Source organism: Pteronotus mesoamericanus, unplaced genomic scaffold (genome assembly GCF_021234165.1).
Source record: "Pteronotus mesoamericanus isolate MK-2021 breed Mesoamerican mustached bat unplaced genomic scaffold, CSHL_Meso_final scaffold_533, whole genome shotgun sequence".
In the NCBI taxonomy this organism is placed as follows: domain Eukaryota; kingdom Metazoa; phylum Chordata; class Mammalia; order Chiroptera; family Mormoopidae; genus Pteronotus; species Pteronotus mesoamericanus.
In genome coordinates this window covers 4,376,081-4,396,106 of record NW_026555320.1, presented here as the reverse complement: position 1 = coordinate 4,396,106, position 20,026 = coordinate 4,376,081, and the positions used below count along the sequence as shown (strand labels likewise).

At 48.4% G+C, this 20,026-nt stretch overlaps 1 protein-coding gene across 8 annotated transcripts in view; it reads right to left on the bottom strand.

The window, feature by feature from the left end:
* The window catches only part of DAG1 (dystroglycan 1), a 50,451-nt gene extending 30,684 nt beyond the window's left edge, over nt 1-19,767 (bottom strand). For 2 of the 8 annotated variants that reach the window (XM_054594642.1, XM_054594646.1), the window contains exons 1-2: nt 19,364-19,488; nt 15,153-15,222 (exon numbers count right to left, since the gene is read on the bottom strand). The gene's annotated coding sequence lies outside the window, so the exon portion shown is untranslated. The other 6 variants (XM_054594644.1, XM_054594643.1, XM_054594648.1 and 3 more) reach the window with 6 other exon arrangements.
* Nucleotides 19,768-20,026: the final 259 nt, after the last annotated feature.

Genomic DNA, 20,026 nt, shown 5'->3' with positions numbered 1-20,026 from the left:
TTTTTTTAAAAATATTTTATTTATTTTTTAGAGAAAGGGGAAGGGAGGGAGAAAGAGAGGGATAGGAACACCAGTGTGTGGTTACCTCTCATGCGCCCCCAACCGGGGACCTGGCCTGAGATCCAGGCATGTGCCTGGACTGGGTATCGAACCACAACCCTTTGGTTCGCAGGCCTGCGCTCAATCCACTGAGCCACATCAGCCAGGGCTGGACAACAGGATTTTTAAGAAACAATTGTATTTTTTTAAAAAAACAGGGAAAAATACTTTATAAATCTAAGCCTCTTCTCAGAAACCCTGCCTGCTAGGCAAATATGATAAAAATAACACCAGGTAAACAATGATCCGAAGCATAAGCACAGATAACTTGGGCAAATGGCAAATTAAATGATATCTGGTGTTTGTTTCATTCTTTGGAGGAAGGACACTAGATAAACATCACAAGAACACCTACTGTTTGCTTCTGCAATAGCTGCTTTTCTTTTTTCATACACACCTAGCTCTAACGAAGAAACACACAGTGGGAATATATTTCCATGATGATTTTTATTCAAAGAATTTTGACCACCTACTCAGTATCAGATACCACCCTATCTTCCCCCAACTGTTCTTTAATTCTAACTCCATTACATTTGTGCTAATATCATGTATTACTTGTTCCAATTTTAATGAAAAGTCAAGAACTGGACACTCATGAAAATCCTTTATTCAACTACAACATGATAAACTAACTAAATCCAAAATTGTATTTATTTTAAAATACTTTAAATACGTAAAAATATGTGTCATGCTTCCATACCTTGGTTTCTCAGTGCCACTTCAACTCAAACAGAACCAAGGCTCCTTGTGAAAAAGGCTGGTGCCAGGCTGGGGAAAGGAGCCTGCAATGTCTTACTGCACCAGTCAGGAAATGCTCAATCATGGGGACATGTCAAAAGAACACGGGAGCCAGCTTGAAGGAGCGTGCACTGGTCACACCTGGGACAAGCAAGGTATCAAAATGAATGACAAGAATAAGCTGTATCACACTGAACAAGTTATCAATATGAAGTAATTTAAATAAATCACTGAACACATACATGGAGAAAGGAGGATACTGTTCTTAGAGTAAGTGAGAACAACACAGAAGGAATGATGGTCTTAGGAGCATCGCCGGATGCTGAAAGGAAGGGTCAAGGTCTGAGGAGGAACAGGATATTTACACAGCTTCACAGTATCCCCCCCCCCCCCCCCCATAAATTGTTTTTCAAACAAAGGGAAAAACAGCAACTGTACAGTCGAGAAAACTGCCAGGCAACTCCTTCACCAGAGCTGATCATCAACAAACCAGTATCTCGTGCCTACTCATGTGGGGCTATCAAAGACGCTACTGGACAGCTGAGGAAACCTGAATATGGACTATAGATCAGATATTATACCAATGTTAAATTTCCTCATATTTTATATTGGTAGATGTACAGCAATTACTTAAGAGAATGTCCTTCTTCTTAGGAAATACACAATTAAGTATTTAGCAATAAAGGGGCATAATGTTTCCCAATTGCTCAGATGGCTGGGGTGGGGGCGGGGGACTGGAACTATACACACAGACAAGGGAATGACAAAAGCAAACAAGGCAAAATGTGACAAATGGTAACTCAAGGTAAAAAGGTATTCAGGAGTTCCTTTTAGTATTCTTGCAATTATCCTAGAAGTTTGAAGTTAGATCAAAATTTAAAAGTTATAAAAATGTAGGCCATGTAAAATGGAAAGAAAACAGCGGTAAGAAAGAGGAACGCGGGCGTGGCCCATCTGCCCTCTCGGGATCCCAGTTCTCCCTTGGCAAAGCCGGGACACTCGTCAACAGTATGAGACAAAGTCAGGACGAGCGCTGTACACCACGACAGCCTACGGACCCCTAACCCACCCCCCCACACACATTCACCTCCCACCCAGCACTTGGTCCGCAAGCATCCTGGGTGCCAAGCACCGCACCCCCAGACTGCACGATTCAAAATGCACAGCCCACCAGGATCCCAGGGCCTCTGGCTTTGTAAGGGGAAAAGCATTTTCCTCCAGAAACACGATGAACACCACTATACAAAAAAGGACTTTGTTTTTCAAAATGACTTAGGTTACAATGGAAGAAAATGTCAACACTAGGGCTTGAAATTACCACATTGGGTTATGTTTGCTTAAGATTAAAAATAGTTTCATCTTCCCTTCCCAGGAGCCTTCCCTCTTGGAGGAAAAAACCATCGCCATGTTCAGAGTTCCCAGAGCTAAACGCGTATGTGAGCAGGCTGGAGCCAGGCTTTCCCAGTATCAGACTCAGGGTCCCCACTCTGGAGACACACAGTGAGCCTCGCAGTGACGCCACCAGCTGTCTGGTCCATACCTCCCACACCTAAAGACATAAGTAACTTTCTTCTTTCTTTCACTAAAATTGAGTTACTGTCAACTCCTCCACTCAGGACATGAGATGGAAGAGGAAGAAAGGCGAGACAGGCTGGAACAGCAGGAGGTGGCAGTCTGCCCGGCTGCCACTTGACTGACTGGGGGGCTGGTGGGCAGTAGTGTCATCAACTCAAACTGGCAGTAACGGCGCGTCACAACCAGGCAGCGTGAGAATGCGGGAGGGTGCACATCCAGACGCCTCAGGAATCAAAATATGGTGCTATGTTTTTCTACCCAAACTTGACTGCCTCAGAGAAAAATGGCTGTGGAGAATTTATGGGCTAATTATTCCAAATGATAAAGTATCTGTGGGGCTCTTTGTCCCTGTTGCTGCATCCTTGAACCAGCCCTCTGGGTCCACCCAGGAGCCACCCCGGGCTCAGGGCCGCGGGAAAACAGATGCAAGTGCTGAGCACAAGGGGGACAGGAGAGGGAAGCTAGAGTATTTTGGGGCTCCCACGTCTAATATTTATCCTGTAGTTTCTCTGTTCTGAAAAACTTTACCTTTCCTAAGTAATAGTTCCAAACCCAAGTTTGATGTCCATAGTCCTTCAACTGAGGGGCAAGGTCTGGGAGGACTGCTGGGCCCAGCGGTCCTGAAGGTGGCACCCCCAGACTCCTGGAACATCAGGCAAAGACCACGTACCCCAGGACAGTGCAGCCGCAGGCCTAAGCACACAAGTACCCGCCAACCTTTCCGAAAGATCAAAAAGATCTGATCTTTCTCTCAGATCAACCGACCTTGTACACAGGAAAAATGAACCCAACTGAAGGTGTGCCCACAACCATGACTGGCATTCCAAAGTCCTAAGGTAACCTCCCAACTTTATGCTGTGCTGCTTCCTGGTTCAAAGGCAGCCTGGAAAAAACAGGTGAGCTCAGCAACCTCACCAAGATGAGGAGTAACAGGAACTGGGGGCCACAACCCAACAGGAGGACCATGATACAAACCCCCAGAGATGATCAGTAGGACCTGAGAGGAGCATGAAGCAGGTGTTGTGCTTACACTGTCTTCCAGAAACACACACTAAACCACCAGCGGATGAAATGACAGAATGCTGGAGATATGCTTCCAAACAGTGTGAGCCCTGGCTGGGTAGCTCAGTTGGTGAGTGTTGTCCAGATACGCCAAGGTTGAGAGTTCGATCCCTTGTCAGCACACATGCAAGGATCAACCACTGAATGTATAAATAAGTGGAACAACAAATCGATGTCTCTCTCAATGTCTCTCTCCACTCTCCTCTAAAAGCAATAAAAATTTTAAAAAATAATGTGGGGTGGGGAAGTGGCTGGGAGTGTGAATGGGGCAAGAGTGGCCTCCGGTTGATGGGCACTGGGGCTGGCAAATAGGTACATGGGATTCACTGTACTAGTGAGTGCACTCAAAATTGTCTGAAGTAAAAATTTCAAAACTAAGATAGAACAGGCACAGAAATAAAATTTCCAGTAATTAAAACATCAAATATATCCAGCTATTCACTCTTAGGTATATACTCAGAAAACAGGAACAAAAATGTTCCTATCAGTACCATGTACAGTGGTCAAAAACTGGAACAACCCAAATGTCCACCAAATGCACACATAAGTAAATATGTGTCCATTCATACATTTATGATTTATACATTCTGCTACATATAAATGATGCTTCAATTTTTATAAAAATAGTGATGTCAGGAAAGTCAAACACTACTAGCTACCAAGAGATTCAGTGAAACATCTTTATCTGTAAAGGAGTAGATTTTTCAAAGCCTAAAAAATGAGAAAACTCAGCTCTGGTCTGGCGTAATTGTGGCTGGGGCCTGGCACGTGGCTGGGGCCTGGCACGTGCCTGCTCCCTGTCAACACCTGACACAAAAGCAAGTGCTCCCTCTAAGGACCCTTCCTGCCAGCCAATCGCCAAAGAACGCCAGAAAGCATGGCTTTAACTGCTGCTTCCCCACCTGAGCGACAGCCATGGTTGCAGCCCTAGCCTCACCGTATTCTGGGGAATTCTGTTTCAACGCAGCAACACAGGCGTCTCACGCAGGAAGGGCCGCGCCCCACCGCGCACTGCCAGCTGCTGGCCTGCTGACCTCCACGCCTCCGCGCCCCCGGGCAGGGTCCGCCGGTCTCCCCAGCCCTCCACCCGCACACCCCACGCATCCCTGCCTCTGGAATTCCTTGCATTCTCCGCCTCAGAGGACAGCCCTCAGAAACAGGGATTCCAAGCAAGACACGCACGCGCGCGCACATAAACCTGGGCTACCTCCTTAGGCCTAAGCAACTTGAGTTGACCTGAAGGAGGCAAAAATCTGAATCTATTTGGCTTCAAAATTACTTAAGTATAAAATAAATGAAATGTTAAATGTGTGAAATAATAGCACGACAAAAACACCGCAGGCACATTTAAGTGTCACAGCCCTGGGGAAAAGGCCGGTAAATCCTGGTACACTGCATGACACCTCTTTCTCAGGGGCAATTCCCACCTGACGGGCATGGCTCGGTATAACACGAAGGGACAGGCCAGGCCAGACATGCACACAGCCCTTTCCCCCAGATCCTCACAGCAAAAGGGAATCAGGCAGCGGCTCTGTCCCCGAGGACAGCAGAGTGACCCTCGTACCAGGCACAGGCTTGGGCTGCCCATCAAATTCTGGGGTAAACCGGGGTGCACTCGCACACAAGAAAGCTACGACCAGCTGACAGCTCCTGGGCCTGGAGCCTGGGCCTCCTCTCACGCGGAAGCCATCTCTCCGGCCCTCCTCATGCCCATGTCTTCAGCCACCTGCCAGCACGGCAGGCAGCAGCACTGGCAGCTGACACGCCCCCCTGTTCTCCAAGGCCAGTCCCTGCCCCCAGAGTGGGTGAGGCCATGACCATTGCCTACAGGGCCTCCCTCTGTCCACCTGGCCCACATGGCCTGATGGCACAGGTATGGGGAAAGGCTAGATTCTGGCTAAGCCCCACCTGGAACTCCACATTCTTACTGCTGAGGCTGTGCCCTAAATAGAGAAGCAGGAAACTCCTATAAAATAGCTTTCAAACACAAAGAAAATTTGTAAAAACACAATTACCATAGGACAGAGTTTGAAGCAACCATTTACGTCATCAGGACTAACACCTCCATTTCACAGGTGGGTAAACCAAGGGCTTCCATGGTCCCCCAGATGATGAGCAATCGAGCACGATGCGAATCCCTTCTGAGCTTCAATCCCTCTTAAAGAACACCCTACACACAAGGGGAGAAAAGAGGAGAGGAGAGTTGAAGAAAGAAGACAGCAGAAGGGACAGGTAATGAAACGACGGGGAGCTGAGAGTTAAGAGAAGGGACAATGTGAAGGGAGCCTGGGAGGAACAGAGAGGGGCCAGCATGGTGAGCCCGCCCCAGGGAACTGGGCCAGAGGAGACACGCAGGCTTTTCCTCGCTGGGAGGCTGGGGAGACTGGTTTGACAAGGACTGCAGGGCCACCACAGAGCCATTCCCCAAGCGCCAGACCCCCCCCATACCCCCCACCCCCATCGTCCCACAGAGGTAGGCAGTGCTCTGGGTCCCTGCTATGAGCCAAGCACGGAACAAGAACAGAGCAGCACTTTGGAGGGAAGACCCAACTACGCAGTCTTGCCAAAGGGACCAAACCTGAGGCTGCCCAGGCCTCTGGATCCAGCTGCCAGTCGCAGGAAACTGGGAGAACGGCTGAACTGAACCCTGAACTGCACAATCTGCCACATCTGAACTATGGCAAACTCCACCGGTCCAAGGGCCCAGGGTCTTCAGCAGATAATTATAAGGAAGAGGAATAGAGAGGGAAACTAGATTAAATGACTTCAAAGATATACTAAGTTTTTTAAATGGACAAAACAATACTACAGTGCCTGAGGATACACGTTTGGGAGACAAAGTCATAAAGAAACATAAAGAAATGGATACAGCGAGAGAGGAAGGGGGTCCCCTTTGGAAAGAAGAAAGGGGGCTGTGGCAGGGATGGGGCCCTCGGAAAGACCTCTTCTGGGCTCAGCAAAGCTCTGTCTCTTATAACTTGCTAAGCTATACTTTTCTGTAGGGGCAGGGGGTCTTGTTTTCTCTTTGTTTTATTTTATACTAGTTTTTTTAAAAGTTAAACAAATATTTTAATAAGATAAAGTAAATATAAAACCAAGCCTGGAAGAGCTTGGAGACTTTGCAAAGCAGCACACACAGGAAGAAGATCCAGTCAGGAATGACAAACAGAGAAGGTGGCCCCCTCACTTTAACTCCGGGGTCTGGTATTAGGAACCCCCAAGGGCTGCTCACCCAGGTTCCCTGCCCTGCAACAGCTCTGCTGGTTGTTAAGCTAACACTGTAGCCACCTGAATGGCTTCTTTCTCCATCTCTCAGCTGGTGCCCAGAGGTAAAGGTGTGTTTAACTGAGTGCCCCAAAATCCCAATGTGCCCCCCCCACCCCGCCGGTCATTACTCTCTCCACTGCAGATTTTCCCAAATCCCATGCCCTAAAGGCTTCACTTGCCCTCCCTCCCACCCCAAGCACACTGCCGCTGCCTCCCAGGCACTTGCCCTGGGCTAGTCCACCTCACTGCCCGTTTCTGCTTGGAGGCTGGCTGGTCTGCGCTGGGACTCCATCACCTCAGGGCTGGCCGCAGTCTCTGCACCACTCGGAGACTTGGCGGCACAGTGGCCCCCAGGCCCCATCCCTCACTATCCCCAGACAGTAACCCCTGGGCTCCTATCTCCTCCAGCTGATTTAGGGATTAACACACCAAACTAGGAAAAGCTCCTCCGCTTCTCCCGCCCCTCCCCTTTCCACGGTTCCCCTTCTCTAATCGCCCTCCTGCAGCTTCCTCAGCCATCCCCAAGGGCCCCCTGCACCCTCATTCAAAGCGTCACCAAAGTAAAAGGATCCCCATGGTTCACGTTGACCAGTCCCTAAAACCCCATCTCTCAGGCCCCATCAGAATCACCTAAAGCACGGCATCAGGGACAGAAAATGGCCCCACAGGTCACAGACACATTTGTGTGCACCCAAAAGTTGGCTTGGCTTTGAAAGTAATCTAAAGTGTCTGCCATCTCCCCACAGTCCTCTCCCCAATTCCTCACCTCACCCTCTGAGACGGGCCTAGCCACCCCTGCCCTCGCCCCGATGAATCAGAGGAACCCTGCCTATGGTCACTTGCCAGGGACCAGGCTTCAGGTGACTACCCTCCGTAGTCCACAGGCTAGCCTATCATGGAAGGCTCCTTAAGAGTCACCATTTAATCTTAAACACTTCCTAGATCATATTCCTTTTTCTTTAACTTTTTCCAATTATAAACATATTCATTCAGTGAGCTAACACATGTAAAGCACTTAGAAAGGACCTGACACAAACACCTTAAAATACATATACAAAATACAAATATCCTCAATACAGTCACTTACAATCTCTCTGTGCAACAGTCCTGTGCTCCAGACAACCTACCCGAGCAGACTAGCTAAGGACCGTGGACATCACTAGGCGCACCACTGTGTGTCCCGCCTTCTTCTCCCCAGGTCCAAAACCGAAATGAAACTACCGAGGCCAGCGGTCTCCCACCGGGACACGGAGCCCAGAATGCCTGCGAGAGCTGGACCTGCCTCCACAGTGGGGCTGCTTCTGCTCCCCCGAGATCCGCTCCAGCCAGTGGCCCACCTGCCCTGGGAGCAGCCCTGTGGGCTCTGCTTCCCTCTTCCCTATTAGAGGATTTAGAGTGTGCACTTAGGGCTTTGTTTTAAGCTCCCCTCTGGTGGTCCTGTCATTTTCTTATCTGATAACAGCCAACAGCTGGACCCTCAGTGGCCTCTTAACACAAAGGTGAGCAGAGACCAAATGCCTTTCACTATCTGGAAACCAGCTGAAGCCTTTGCCTCCCAGGACCCGCAGGCAGCTGCCCCTCAACACAGAATCAAAAAATACAGCGCCTTCTTCAAGGAGTCAGGGAAGCCCCAGATAGCTCAGGCTGCCAGGGAGGATGCTGCCTTTACAGAGCACAGTTCAGACTTTCCACATTAAGTTCTCTATTAACAAAATACATTTAAAAACCTTCAAATTCCTGTTCTAAAGAGTTTCAGCCCTACAGCTCAGCTGAATTGCAGGTCCAGGAGCAGAATCCGCTGTGGCCAGCGTTCAGCCAGGAGCACTCGCGCTCTCCAGTTCTCATGCTAATGCATCTGCTGGCTGAAACGCTGAAGTTATTATAAGTCACCCAGTCAGGAAGTCATGTGGCCACATGAGGAAAAAATAGGTGTATGTGTACCCATGTGAAAACCAAGGGCTTTTCACACTGGACAGGCATTGCTGTTAATAACTCAAACAGAAATAAACATCTTACAAAAAAGAAAACAGAGCACGCCCAGTCACTCAACGCACATGGCAATCTTGCCAGTGGGTCTACGCTCCTTCCCCTTCACCAGCAAAGTTCAAGAAAACAAACCTGGGCACGTCAAAGAAACTCAAGGATCTAAACAACGTTGTCTACGTTACAGAGACCTTCATCCTCAAACTCCTGCGGTCCTTTTCTCTCTGGGACAGGGCCAGTGCCCCCAGCACGGCTGGCCCCAGTGAGGCACCGCAGCACTCACAGCTCCGCGGGTGAGCGGGCAGTCAAGCCGGAGCGGTTTTCTGGGAGGGACCAATGGGCTCATGTCTAGGTTTGTTTTCTTACTGAAATACTTGGTATATGTAAAATAACTAATCACATATGTAATTATAAAGCACAATAGAAAAACACCCCTGAACTCATCACCCAACCTAAAAAATATGTCCAGCCTTTATTAAATATCATACTCTTGGTTTACACCAGAAAGAAAAAGGACAGGTGCAATGGTAACAAGTGGCAGTTACGGAGAGGTTCAGGGCACATTACTAGAGCAGCTATGAGGAAGATATTCTGTCCCAATTTTACTGAGGCAGAGATCAAAGGCTTTGCTTAAAGCCACATCAGGGTGGGAGGGGTCCCAGGGGACTCAGTACCTCTGATAAGTTTCTTCCTCAGGCCCAAATTTCTACTGCTGAGAGCACTCAGTGTTTTTATCGTCCAACCTCATCGCCCTTGTGCCAAAAGTCTTGCCTGTCTCGCCAAAAAGAAAAGGTCCTCAGTGGGAAGACTGTACCTCTTGGGAAGTCATGACCAAATACCATAGAATGACCAGGCACCGTCTCAAAGGAAAAGTTCTCCTTTAGAAACGCAATACTATCTTATAACCAGTGCCAGCATTCGCAGTGCAAGCTCAGCCCAGCACTGTGTCTCATTGCTCTATTTGATAAAAACAACATGCTGCTCCTAATCCTAAAAAGGAGGAAAAAAATGTATCGCTCTGCTCAGGCAGGATAAGATAAAAAAGATTTTTTTTCCTGTGATAAAAGAAGACGAAAGGTAGGAGGCAGACAAACGTCCAGGGCGGTGCCGGTGCCGGTGCCGGTGCCAGCTGTTTCTTTCACAAGACACTTCCAGGGAAGACAACAAAATCATACATACATTCTGAAGCATCATGGAAAGGATGGAATTTTTTGCTCACAAGATCAAGAACAATTCCAGGACTATTCCAAAGTCTACCTATGCAGATTCCAGAGGAACAAATTTCTCAGCAGTGCCCCCAGGTAATCACAGACACCTCGTGGAGAAAATCCCTTCGCCAACCCCGGGGTGGCCTGAGCTGGCCCTCCACTGCCGCCCCCCCTCCACCATCCGCTGACTCATCTGCTCTTCACAGGACCTACTGAAGCACAGCAGCTGATTTCACATCTGGCTCCCTTGTCTGAAGCCAATGCCCCTGAAAAAGCAGCAGCTGGTGGTCTCTCTAGCTGTCCATTCACCAAACCACAAGTACCTCACGTATTTTTTCCCTATGGACGCAGCGGCCTGAGGTCAGGGAAAGATCTGCCTCATTAGTGAGGCAGTTAGATTTGTAGGAAAGAGCAAACCTGTTTGGGATTGGTTTTTTTTTACATACAAAGCTGAGTCCCTCTGGCTTCCTTTACCTGAAGAATCACATTCTAGAGCATTTCACATCTTCAACGAGTTCTACAGTTGATTAAGCCAAAACAGTATTTCCCAGACTTGTTGAGATATAGTTAAAGGCCAAAATAAATTTAAAAAACAAGAAATCAAAATGGAGACAACTGAAAAGAAAAAAAAAAGGTCAAATTTCATACGGGGGGAAAAAATAGCAAAATCATACGCCTCCCAGTGGATTCAGCAGGGTTTGCCCAGCCCCCTGTGCCCAGCCGTTCCTCAGCCACCCATGGGGGAAGCAGGCCTGCCTCTCTAAGTACGGCCTCAGAGCTGCTGCAAGAGGGAGCTCAGGCCCGCAAAGGGGTCCACAAGAATGTGTATCAAAACATGACAAAATCAGGGGCCAGCAAAGCACGAGCCCCCCCTCAGAACACTCCTGAACAGTAGGGCAGCACGTGAGGAAGCAACTGCTTGCACCCCCGGATCCTCAGCACCCAGTAACCGCAGAGGAGGCCAGGGCTCCGACACTGAGGCAGAGGCTGCGCCTGCGGGCACAGCCCACAATGGGTCCCATTCTCCCTGGAAGCTCAGCAGGAGGAGAAAGGGGAGGCCAGGACATTCCTTCACCCTCTCGCACGGAGGGAAAGGGCACAGACAGCCTGGAGAGCGAGAGGCCTCCATAAGAATAAAACATGAGCAGCCATTTTCCTTTCCAGCTGCATAAATCAAAAAGGGACCCCTCCTGGAAAAAACCAGAACGGAGACCTGAGGTGCCATCTGATTAAATCAGGTGAATGAAATGGCCTGCACAGGAGTCCGCTCTCAGAGTCAGCAATGCCCAGCCAGAAGGGAAGGACACTCAGGGCTCTGAGGGGACAGGATACCACAGGCCCCATAAGCTCAGGGCTGGCACTGCAAGCAGAACAACAAACTTTTCCTGCTAAGGATTTCTTTCCAGCACCAAGGAATCCAGTCACTTTTCAAGCTACTTTTAAAACTGGAAAAAGTACATCTTCAGACTGGCAAACACAGTGTTTTAAGTCTCTACTGTTGACCCTTCTGACAAAATATTGTGATCTTTTCCAGGTAAGCAGAAGCAACAGCTGGCAGCATAAACCCAGAGAAGGGGAGAGCAAGACAAGAATCCTGTTATCTATTTGTGACTTTAATGAATTCTATTTTTAGATCTTTAATAAAGAGCTTCTCTTCTAGTCTCCTCCTACCAAGTTTCCCTACTCAGGCAATTCAATCTCAGCAACACTGCTCAAAAATCTAAAAATACAAGACACTTATTGAGACATGCTGAACAAACAGGTAGAGCAAAGTTCTCTACACTTCCTTGTTTTCCACAGGACTCAGAATCCACCCCTGCTCAAGGGCTACTCATGAGGCAGGTCTCCAGTATTAAAAAAGCCAGTAAGCAAAGCTCCCTGAGGTCAGGGTAAATCCAATGCAAAGACAGCCTACCAGCTAAGCAGAAGTATACAAAGGCATTTATAGTGATAAGACATACACGTTTTTTGGAAGCATTCCATAGTAAAACAAGCGCCCAGAAAATGGATGTGGCCTGGGATCTGATTAATAGCCAAATAAAAAGGAAATGATATTTGGAATTCCATTATTGACTATATCATTTTCCTTGGCAAAAACAGAGAATCAACCCCAACCCTGGAGAACAAGTGAGCTAAATAAAAGAGGTGTTTAAGTCAACAAAGAACTGGTTCACTTCTGCCATAGACAACCTTGGGAAGCTTCTTAAATAATCCCAGATCAAGCTCTGGCTGGTGTGGCTCAGTGGACTGAATGCTGGCCTACGAACCAAAGGGTCACCAGTTCAATTCCCAAGGTAGGGGCACATGCCTGGGTTGCAGGCCAGGTCCCCAGCAGAGGGTGCATGAAATGCAACCACACATCGATGTTTCTTTCCTTTTCTTCCCCTCTCTCTAAAAATTAAAAAAATTAAAAGAAAAAAAATCCCAGATCAACCCCTGAATGGGGGGGAGGGAGGGGCAATGCTCCCAGCACAGTGAGAAGCACAGTAAAAGTTAATGACCGTATCACTTGCAAAAACAAACATCTTCCAATGCCCCTCATTTGCTTCAATACATACATACCAACTATTAGAAAGAACCCTATAAGTGGCACTTCTCGTTTGTAGATTCCCATACTCCATATACAAAAACTCAACATACACAGAAATGAAGAGCAAATGCCAAACCAAGTGACCAAGTTGGGCACTGGACACTATTTCCCTGAATATGACACATCCTTCCAAGTTCTTTGCTCATTCTCATCCTTGGGCTCCCCTCAGCTGGCACATTCATCTATACTTAAGAGCATCCAAGGGCTATGACTGCTTTAGGTGGAACAAATCTGTGGCCACACATACCCCCAATCGCAGGAAACATCGAGTCTGAGCCTCTACATGGCAATGAAAACTGCACACCCATGCAAGTCACAGAAAAGGGACTAAAAAAACATACAAAAACTAATACAAACCTGCCCTGCTTAAGTAGGTGTACTCCTATATAATGCAACATCTCACTTTTTCACAAGCTTTATATTTAATATGATAAGAAAAAGATTCTGAAACAGCTTTATGCACAAAGATGTTAATTACAACAGTACTTATAACCAAAGTTGGAAACTACTTATCCAAATAAGAACTGGGGACAGGTTAACCATCAAAAAATGGCCTATTTATAGGACAGTGTTCATGCTATAATGCCAGGAGGGGGAAAGCAGGATAAAAATTAAATCTATACTCTAACCTAAACTTAGTAATAAGTGCTACCCAGGGGCCATCTCTGGGGACACACAGGAGCCCGGAAAGAACAGATGCTCCTGGGGTGGAGAACTGGGGACCGAGGGAATGGATAAAATAAAAATTTCTTTCCCTTATATTATGCTTTTGAACTTTTTGAATTTGTACCATGTGTTGGCATTTCCTATTTAAAGAATAACGGGGGGGGGGGGGGGCGAAGAGATTTTTCCTTTTCTTTCTACTTCCATCTTTCTCATTTCTTATTTTAAATATGTATATTATTTGACACAGCTTTTTCCCCACTATAGTTTTAAAATTCCATGGTTAATCATTTTGCCAAGTAGGTGTTTATTACCCATTATCTTTCTTTTGCGGAAGTCTCTCTTTCTAAGTACCTTACATCACCTTCTAGTGCTAGGCTGCTCTATAAGCCTTATCCTCCTGGAGTGCAGAGGCCCTGCAGGAAAAGGGGGAACCAACACTGGTGAATGCCCACAACTGAAACAGAATTACACCCCAATAACTGACTCCAAAGGAAGCGGGGAATGCCCGTGCATCTCCTCCCCACACCACCAATTAGTCACCCTTCTTTGTCAAAGGGTGACAAAATGAGTGTTTTCTAAAGAGCCAATCTATGGCTAAAAATTACAGGCAGTTTCAAAAATATATAATTAATTCCGATGTCTAAAATTTAGACAGTATTTTAGAAAACAATCAGCTCAAGAAGGTATAAATGAGAAGCAAAACCCCAACATTAGTAAGTACACTCATGATGTGTACGATAAAAACATTCAGTCATAAAAGTGACTTTTTTATATTCAGCTGATTGTTCCCACTAGAATCCTGCTTTAAAAATATAAATATAAATTAACATATTGCTCAAGTTCCATTCAGATTTACTCCATTCCAACAGAGTACACAGTACAAACAGCTTTACCAACTCAGAAACCCTCAGTTTATGAGATCGTACCACTACATCCAATCCATATTTCCACTCTGGACCCAGAGCAAGGCAAAGAAAATGCTTAGCTATCGAACCTAAGATACAAGAAAATAAACCCTGGCCAGGTAGCTCAGCTGGTTAGAGCATCATTCCCAATACATCAGCATTGCAGGTTCAATCCCCAGTCAGGGCATATACAAGAATCAATCCATGAATGCATAAATTAAGTAGAACAACATTTTTTTTCTCTCTCTCAAATCAATAAATATTTTTTTTTTATTTAAAAACAGAAATAGGAAAAGAAGAAACCCTATTTATTATGGCTAAATGAAGCCCTCTGGCTGGTATAATTTTGTAAACTACTCTAAAATTCTCCTTATAGAAATTGCTATCTGAGCAGTATTACTAATGATCAGAGGGGAGAGGGCTAGCCAAAAGGCAGAGCAGATTATGAAACTCATGGGAAAACTGCTTTAAATTAATATCCAGTGGAATGGACACACAAAGACCTACTGGTAAGTAACCAATCACTTGTATATTGAAAACTGCCATCACCTGACTTCAGGTCTGGAGAGTCAATGTAGGAAAAGTAGAAAAAGATGGGGGCTTCAGAAGCAACTGCACACTAACACTGGCAAAGGCACAGAAAACACTCTTGAACATGGAGCAGGAGGAAAATCTACTCCAGAAAAGGAGGAGAAAAAAATTTTTTTAATATGTTTATTGATTTTAGTGGGAAGGGGAGAGAAGGAAAAAAAAACACCGTGAGAGAAAAATATCTATCTGTTGCCTCCCATATGCACCCTGACTAGGGATCAAACCCACAACCTAGGTATGTGCCCTGACTGGGGATCGAACCCTCAACCTGTTGGTTTACAGGACAATGCTCAAACCCACTGAGCCACACCGGCCAGGGTAAGGGAGAAATTCTTGACTAACACACAGGACACACTGAAAAATACACTACCTGAATCCATTCTCACTTTGAGACCCCTTGACATTCCATAATGTCTCTCTCTAGTCCCCACCTGAGTCCCCCTAAATGTTCATGCCCGCATTTCTTACTTGATACTCCGGGTGCCTCCAAGCAGTCACACTCTGCAGTGGCCCAAATTTAAACAGCACACCTGGGAACCTGGATATTGAACAAACATCTCATTACTCACTTTCTATACAGGCTAGAAAAAAAATCACAAGGCCTCACTCATATTCTTGCCCATCTACAAAACGGGTCTATCACAACTTGCCACTCCGCTAGGCTGTTTGTCAAACTCTTATCAAGAAGGCTATGATTAGCCCTGGCTGGTGTGGCTCAGTGCATTCTGCGCCGTCCTGTGAACCAAAGGGTTGCTGGTTCGATTCCCAATCAGGGCACATGCCTGGGTAGCAAACCAGGTCCCTAGTAGGGGGCACTCAAGAGGCAACCACACATTGATCTTTTTCCCTCTTCCCCTCTCTAAAAATAAATAAATAAAATCATTGAAAATATGAAAGGAGACTATAATCAAAGTAAATCCACTCAAAAAGGCAAGTACAGGTAAAAGGGCTCTGTCTTCACACCACCATGGGTCACCCTTAGTTTGCCCAGCACAGATCAAGTCTCTTAGCCAATGGCAATTTTTTCCCAGCCTAAGTCCCTATCACCCCCTCATGATTCTGGGTCTCCCCAACGCAGATATTTTAAAACACAATGGTCCCCTACCACACCCTAGCGGGTCAACAAATCAGGCTTTCCCCTTCATAAGTTCACCCGTTCCTCAACATTACTCTCTGCAACAACGGTCTATCTCCTTCAACCGCCCCCTTGTGACATTCCAAGCTGGTACTCCTGACTTCTCACCCCTACCTACCAAGGGCACAGGCACTGCCCCACTCAGAACCAGGGGCTCACCACTGGCCCTGCTCAGCCTTCAGGTCAAACTTCTGTCCTATTTCCCCCCAGAGGATACTTCCTTTGGCTCTTGGCCTGTCCACTCCTTAGTCCTCAGACATAGCCTGTTCTTCTCTCCTCCGCCCTTTTTTGCTCAGCCAAGGACAGCCCTCCATCTTGCCCCCCTGCCGCAAAGGTTCAAGCCTTCCCCACTTTCTGCAGTACAGGGTGCCCTCTGTATTCTGAGTCTCTCAAGTCCTCACCAGAGCTTGCCTGATGCTGCCTTACATCCTTGTCTCCTCACGGTCACCTCCTTGCCCTTCCACACAGTAGTATACCCCTGATGACACCAGCAACAGTCGGGTCCCTAACGTCTGCTGAGCTGACTCATCTTGGACCTTCTTTCTCTCTCTCCATTCCCCTGCTGACCACCGTCCTTGTCCAGGTCCGCTGTCTCCCCATGGGAGCAGTAACCAACTTGCCTCTAGTCCAGTCTCCATACTCACCCTGGGGCTCACATCGTAAAGCCAAGAGCAGCTCCCACCACAGCTGTGCCCAACACCTTCAGGATTCTCTCTATGTTAGTCCAAACTCCTCCATGTGGCATTCTGGCTCCAACCCAACCAACCTTCCAGAACATACAGAAAAGATGCCCAGTCTTCTATCTCCTACCCCTTGCCTCTACCCACCTCTTTTCCTTCCAGAGTTGTGACCTTCCTGCCACCACCTCTTCACCAATCAAACCATTAATCCTTCTTGAAGGTCCTGCTCCAAAGCAGTGCTGCCCTAAAGTCTGCCCTCCCCAGCCTAGGACCCAAGCTCCGTGGCTTACTCCATTATCGTGCCCAGAGTAACCAGCACGCACAGGCCCCAGGGAGGTCCTGCCAAGCCCTCGTTTCTGAGAATGGTCCTTCACGGCCTGTTCCTGGAGTTCCACGTGGGTTCCTAATCACCTTCCTTATGTCGTCCTGGCATTCTGCCCACCACCAGGAACCAGGGCTTGGTCTCCACCAGAGAAGCACTCAACCCAGGTCATTATTAGTGTCATTTTGTTGCAAAACAAATGCCATTGGGTATAGCCAAATACTCAACCTGAATTCAAATCCTAACTCTGCCACATGACAGCCATAGGACCTTGGGAACATTCCTTCACGTATGACTCAGTCTCCTCAGCCCGAATAAAGGATTCTCCTAAGCATCAGCGGTGGTGCACACAGAGCAAAAACTCTCCAGGCCACCAAGCGCAGCTGACGGAGGTCTGTTGCGTTATTGACCTAGACCGCAGGCAAGGCTGGATGAGCTGTGAGGTAAAGAGCTGAATGCACTCTCATCCGCCTCAGTATGAACACATGTCTACTCTCAGGTCAATTCACCAGCCCCAGCCAACAAAAAATACAATGCCCCAAGTTGAAGTGGCAAAGTTTTTAAAAATCAAATGCCTTGCCTCTCCTTACCTAAACAACAATCCCAAAGTGGCCCCAGGGTCCCTCCAAGCCCCACCATTCTCAGTGTTTAACAGGCACCAGCAAACTTTGCAGAGGAGGCGGTTAAAATTCTTGGTTACGCTTAGGCTTCTGACCCACACATTCCTGAATGCAGGCTCCTCCCCTGAACAGCTTGGCATCCCTTCTACTTCACCTTTTCAGCCTCTTCTCAGCCAGCTCCTCCTCCCTCATTTCTCTCCACCAGGCCGACCCTACAGCCAGAGGCCCTGACTGTAAGTCCCTGGCACTACTCATGTGGCCACCAGCAAGGTCTCTCTAAACACAGGTTCGGACCACACCGCTCCACTGATGAAAAGCTTACCCAGGCTCCTGAACCCTGAATGTGGAGTTTGAACTCCTCAGCACAAGAAAGGCCCAGGCCTCCCAACTGTCAAGCTGAAGGACTCACAGGTGCTATTTTAGGCACTCATGTACATGTGGTTCCCTGGGCCCAACCTTTCTGGCCCTGTAAGCCTCAGCTCAGGAATTTCCCCTCTCCTCAGGCTCCCAAAGTACCATGTGAGCAACTGAGCAGGCAAGACACCTTCAATCAAAGGTTCCCCAACCCCCACTGTCCAGCAAACTGCATTCCTGAAGGGCAGAACCAGCCTCTTTTGCATGGGTCTTCTGGACCTACCAGAGAATTTAGCCGGTAGTATGGCCAAATATTTGTTTAAAATAAATGAATATATGTGCCAAATTAAATTTTCAGAACAGTGAGGACTTGCCCTCTGCCTCTTTCAACAAAGCCACACAACAACACAAGCTTTCATGTTCCAACCAGGTATGTGCTGTCTATATAGTACTGCTTATAGTGTAGTCATACAGTATCCCACAGACTTTGAACATGATCACACTACGCATCCAACTCGCTCCTCAAATCTGATTTCTGCAAGAATTGGCTCCTCAGCCTCCTTTAAGGCTCCTGCAGGCCATGGGGTCTTACTTCTTGGCTCCAAGGCAAACAAAGTTCAATTCAACATTTTCATGTTTAATTTATAGATTTTTATGCCTCCAAGGTTGAATTCTTTTTTAAAAGAGACATTCCAAAAGCATCATGTCTCTGAACACTAAGCACAAAACAACCTAATGAAGTTACAGTATCCCATCTACACCAGACTCCAAAACACCTGGTAGCACATCCAACTCTTTATCTGGGCTTATGTTCTATAAACACCAGACACACCACACAGTCTCGGTTCCATGCCAGGAATCACTTCTACTTGCTTATTTAGGGACACGCCAGGGAGGGCTCTTAAGTTAGAACTCTAGGGTATAAATGTGGTGTCCCTGGCTCTAGCTCCCGCCAAGGCAAAATTTCACGGTCACTATTAAAACTAATTCTGAACTCAGTTTATAAATTAAGATCTTTTCAAGTCATATAAATTAAAACATACATTTTACGTTAGCAGTTGAGTTTGTACGAAATTAACTTGAAATTTATGGCAGAAGGATTTTAAGCCCAGAAAGCAATTTCTCTGGAGACATTTTCCAAATACACACAAGAGTGAATCTGGTTTTCCAAAAACCAAGTCAAAGGTGAAAAGGTAGTAAGCTTCCAAAGAGGCTCAAGTATGTGTGTTCGGGGGGTGGGAGGAAGGTGAGCCCAAGGTTCTGAGCAACTCAGGACCCAGAGGGTGCGGCGCCCTTCCCTGCCTCCAGCGGAGGGTCGACGTCCCGTCCTCAGACTTCCGCCCAACTGGGCCGCGAGACACTCTTTGGAAGCTCAAAAGGCGGTCCACAGACCGCATACGCTCGCGGCCGAGGCGCAGGCCCCGCGTTCCCAGGAGCGCGGGCCAGGCTGAGGCCTTGCCCAGCGTCGCGGCGCGCTGCCCCGGGCCCAGCCACCGAATGCCCCGAGCATTCGCCTTAGGGACTGAGAGGAGGGGGGCGGTTCTGCCCAGGCCGTGCCGCCGCCTCACCCGCAAGGACGTCCGCGACTGTGTCCCCGCCCCGGGCCAAAATGCGAGCAGCAGCAGGTGTTCCTCGGGAGGCTCGGCTGGCGACGGGGATGGGGGCCCGGGCTGCCAGGCTCAGCGGCGGAGGACAAGCGGCGCACTCACCGAGCGCCGGCGGGCGGGCGGGCCGGGCAGGTGCTCGCTCCTCCTGGCCGCAAGACACCTCCGTCGCCGCTCCCTGGGGACTCGGTGCGAAGCCGCCGCCGCCGCCGCCGCCGCCGAGCCCGAGGAGCGCGAGCGCCGCACCGCAGCCTCCGCGCGAGCACGTACCGGGCCGTGAGAGGGCGCCGAGCGCGAGGGCGGGGCGCGCGGCCGGAGCTTAGCAACCGCCTGACACGCGAGTACCGCAGCCAATCCCGCGGCCAGCTCCGGGCGGCGCCGACCGGCAGTCCGCGCGACGCCCGCTTCTGCCTGCGTCCACCGCCCGCAGCGCGCCGCACCCGCGCACAGGCCCCACCCCTGTCCGCGCCGCTCCGTTCATTGGCCCGCCACGCCCCCGTCCGAAAAGACACGCCCCATACTTGAAGCCCCGCCCCTCTGCCAGCCAGGTCCGTCCCCCGGGACACGCCCCAGCCGGGTGGGGGAGGGGAGAGGAGGGACGCCCTGCCCAACTCAAGGCTTTGGGCC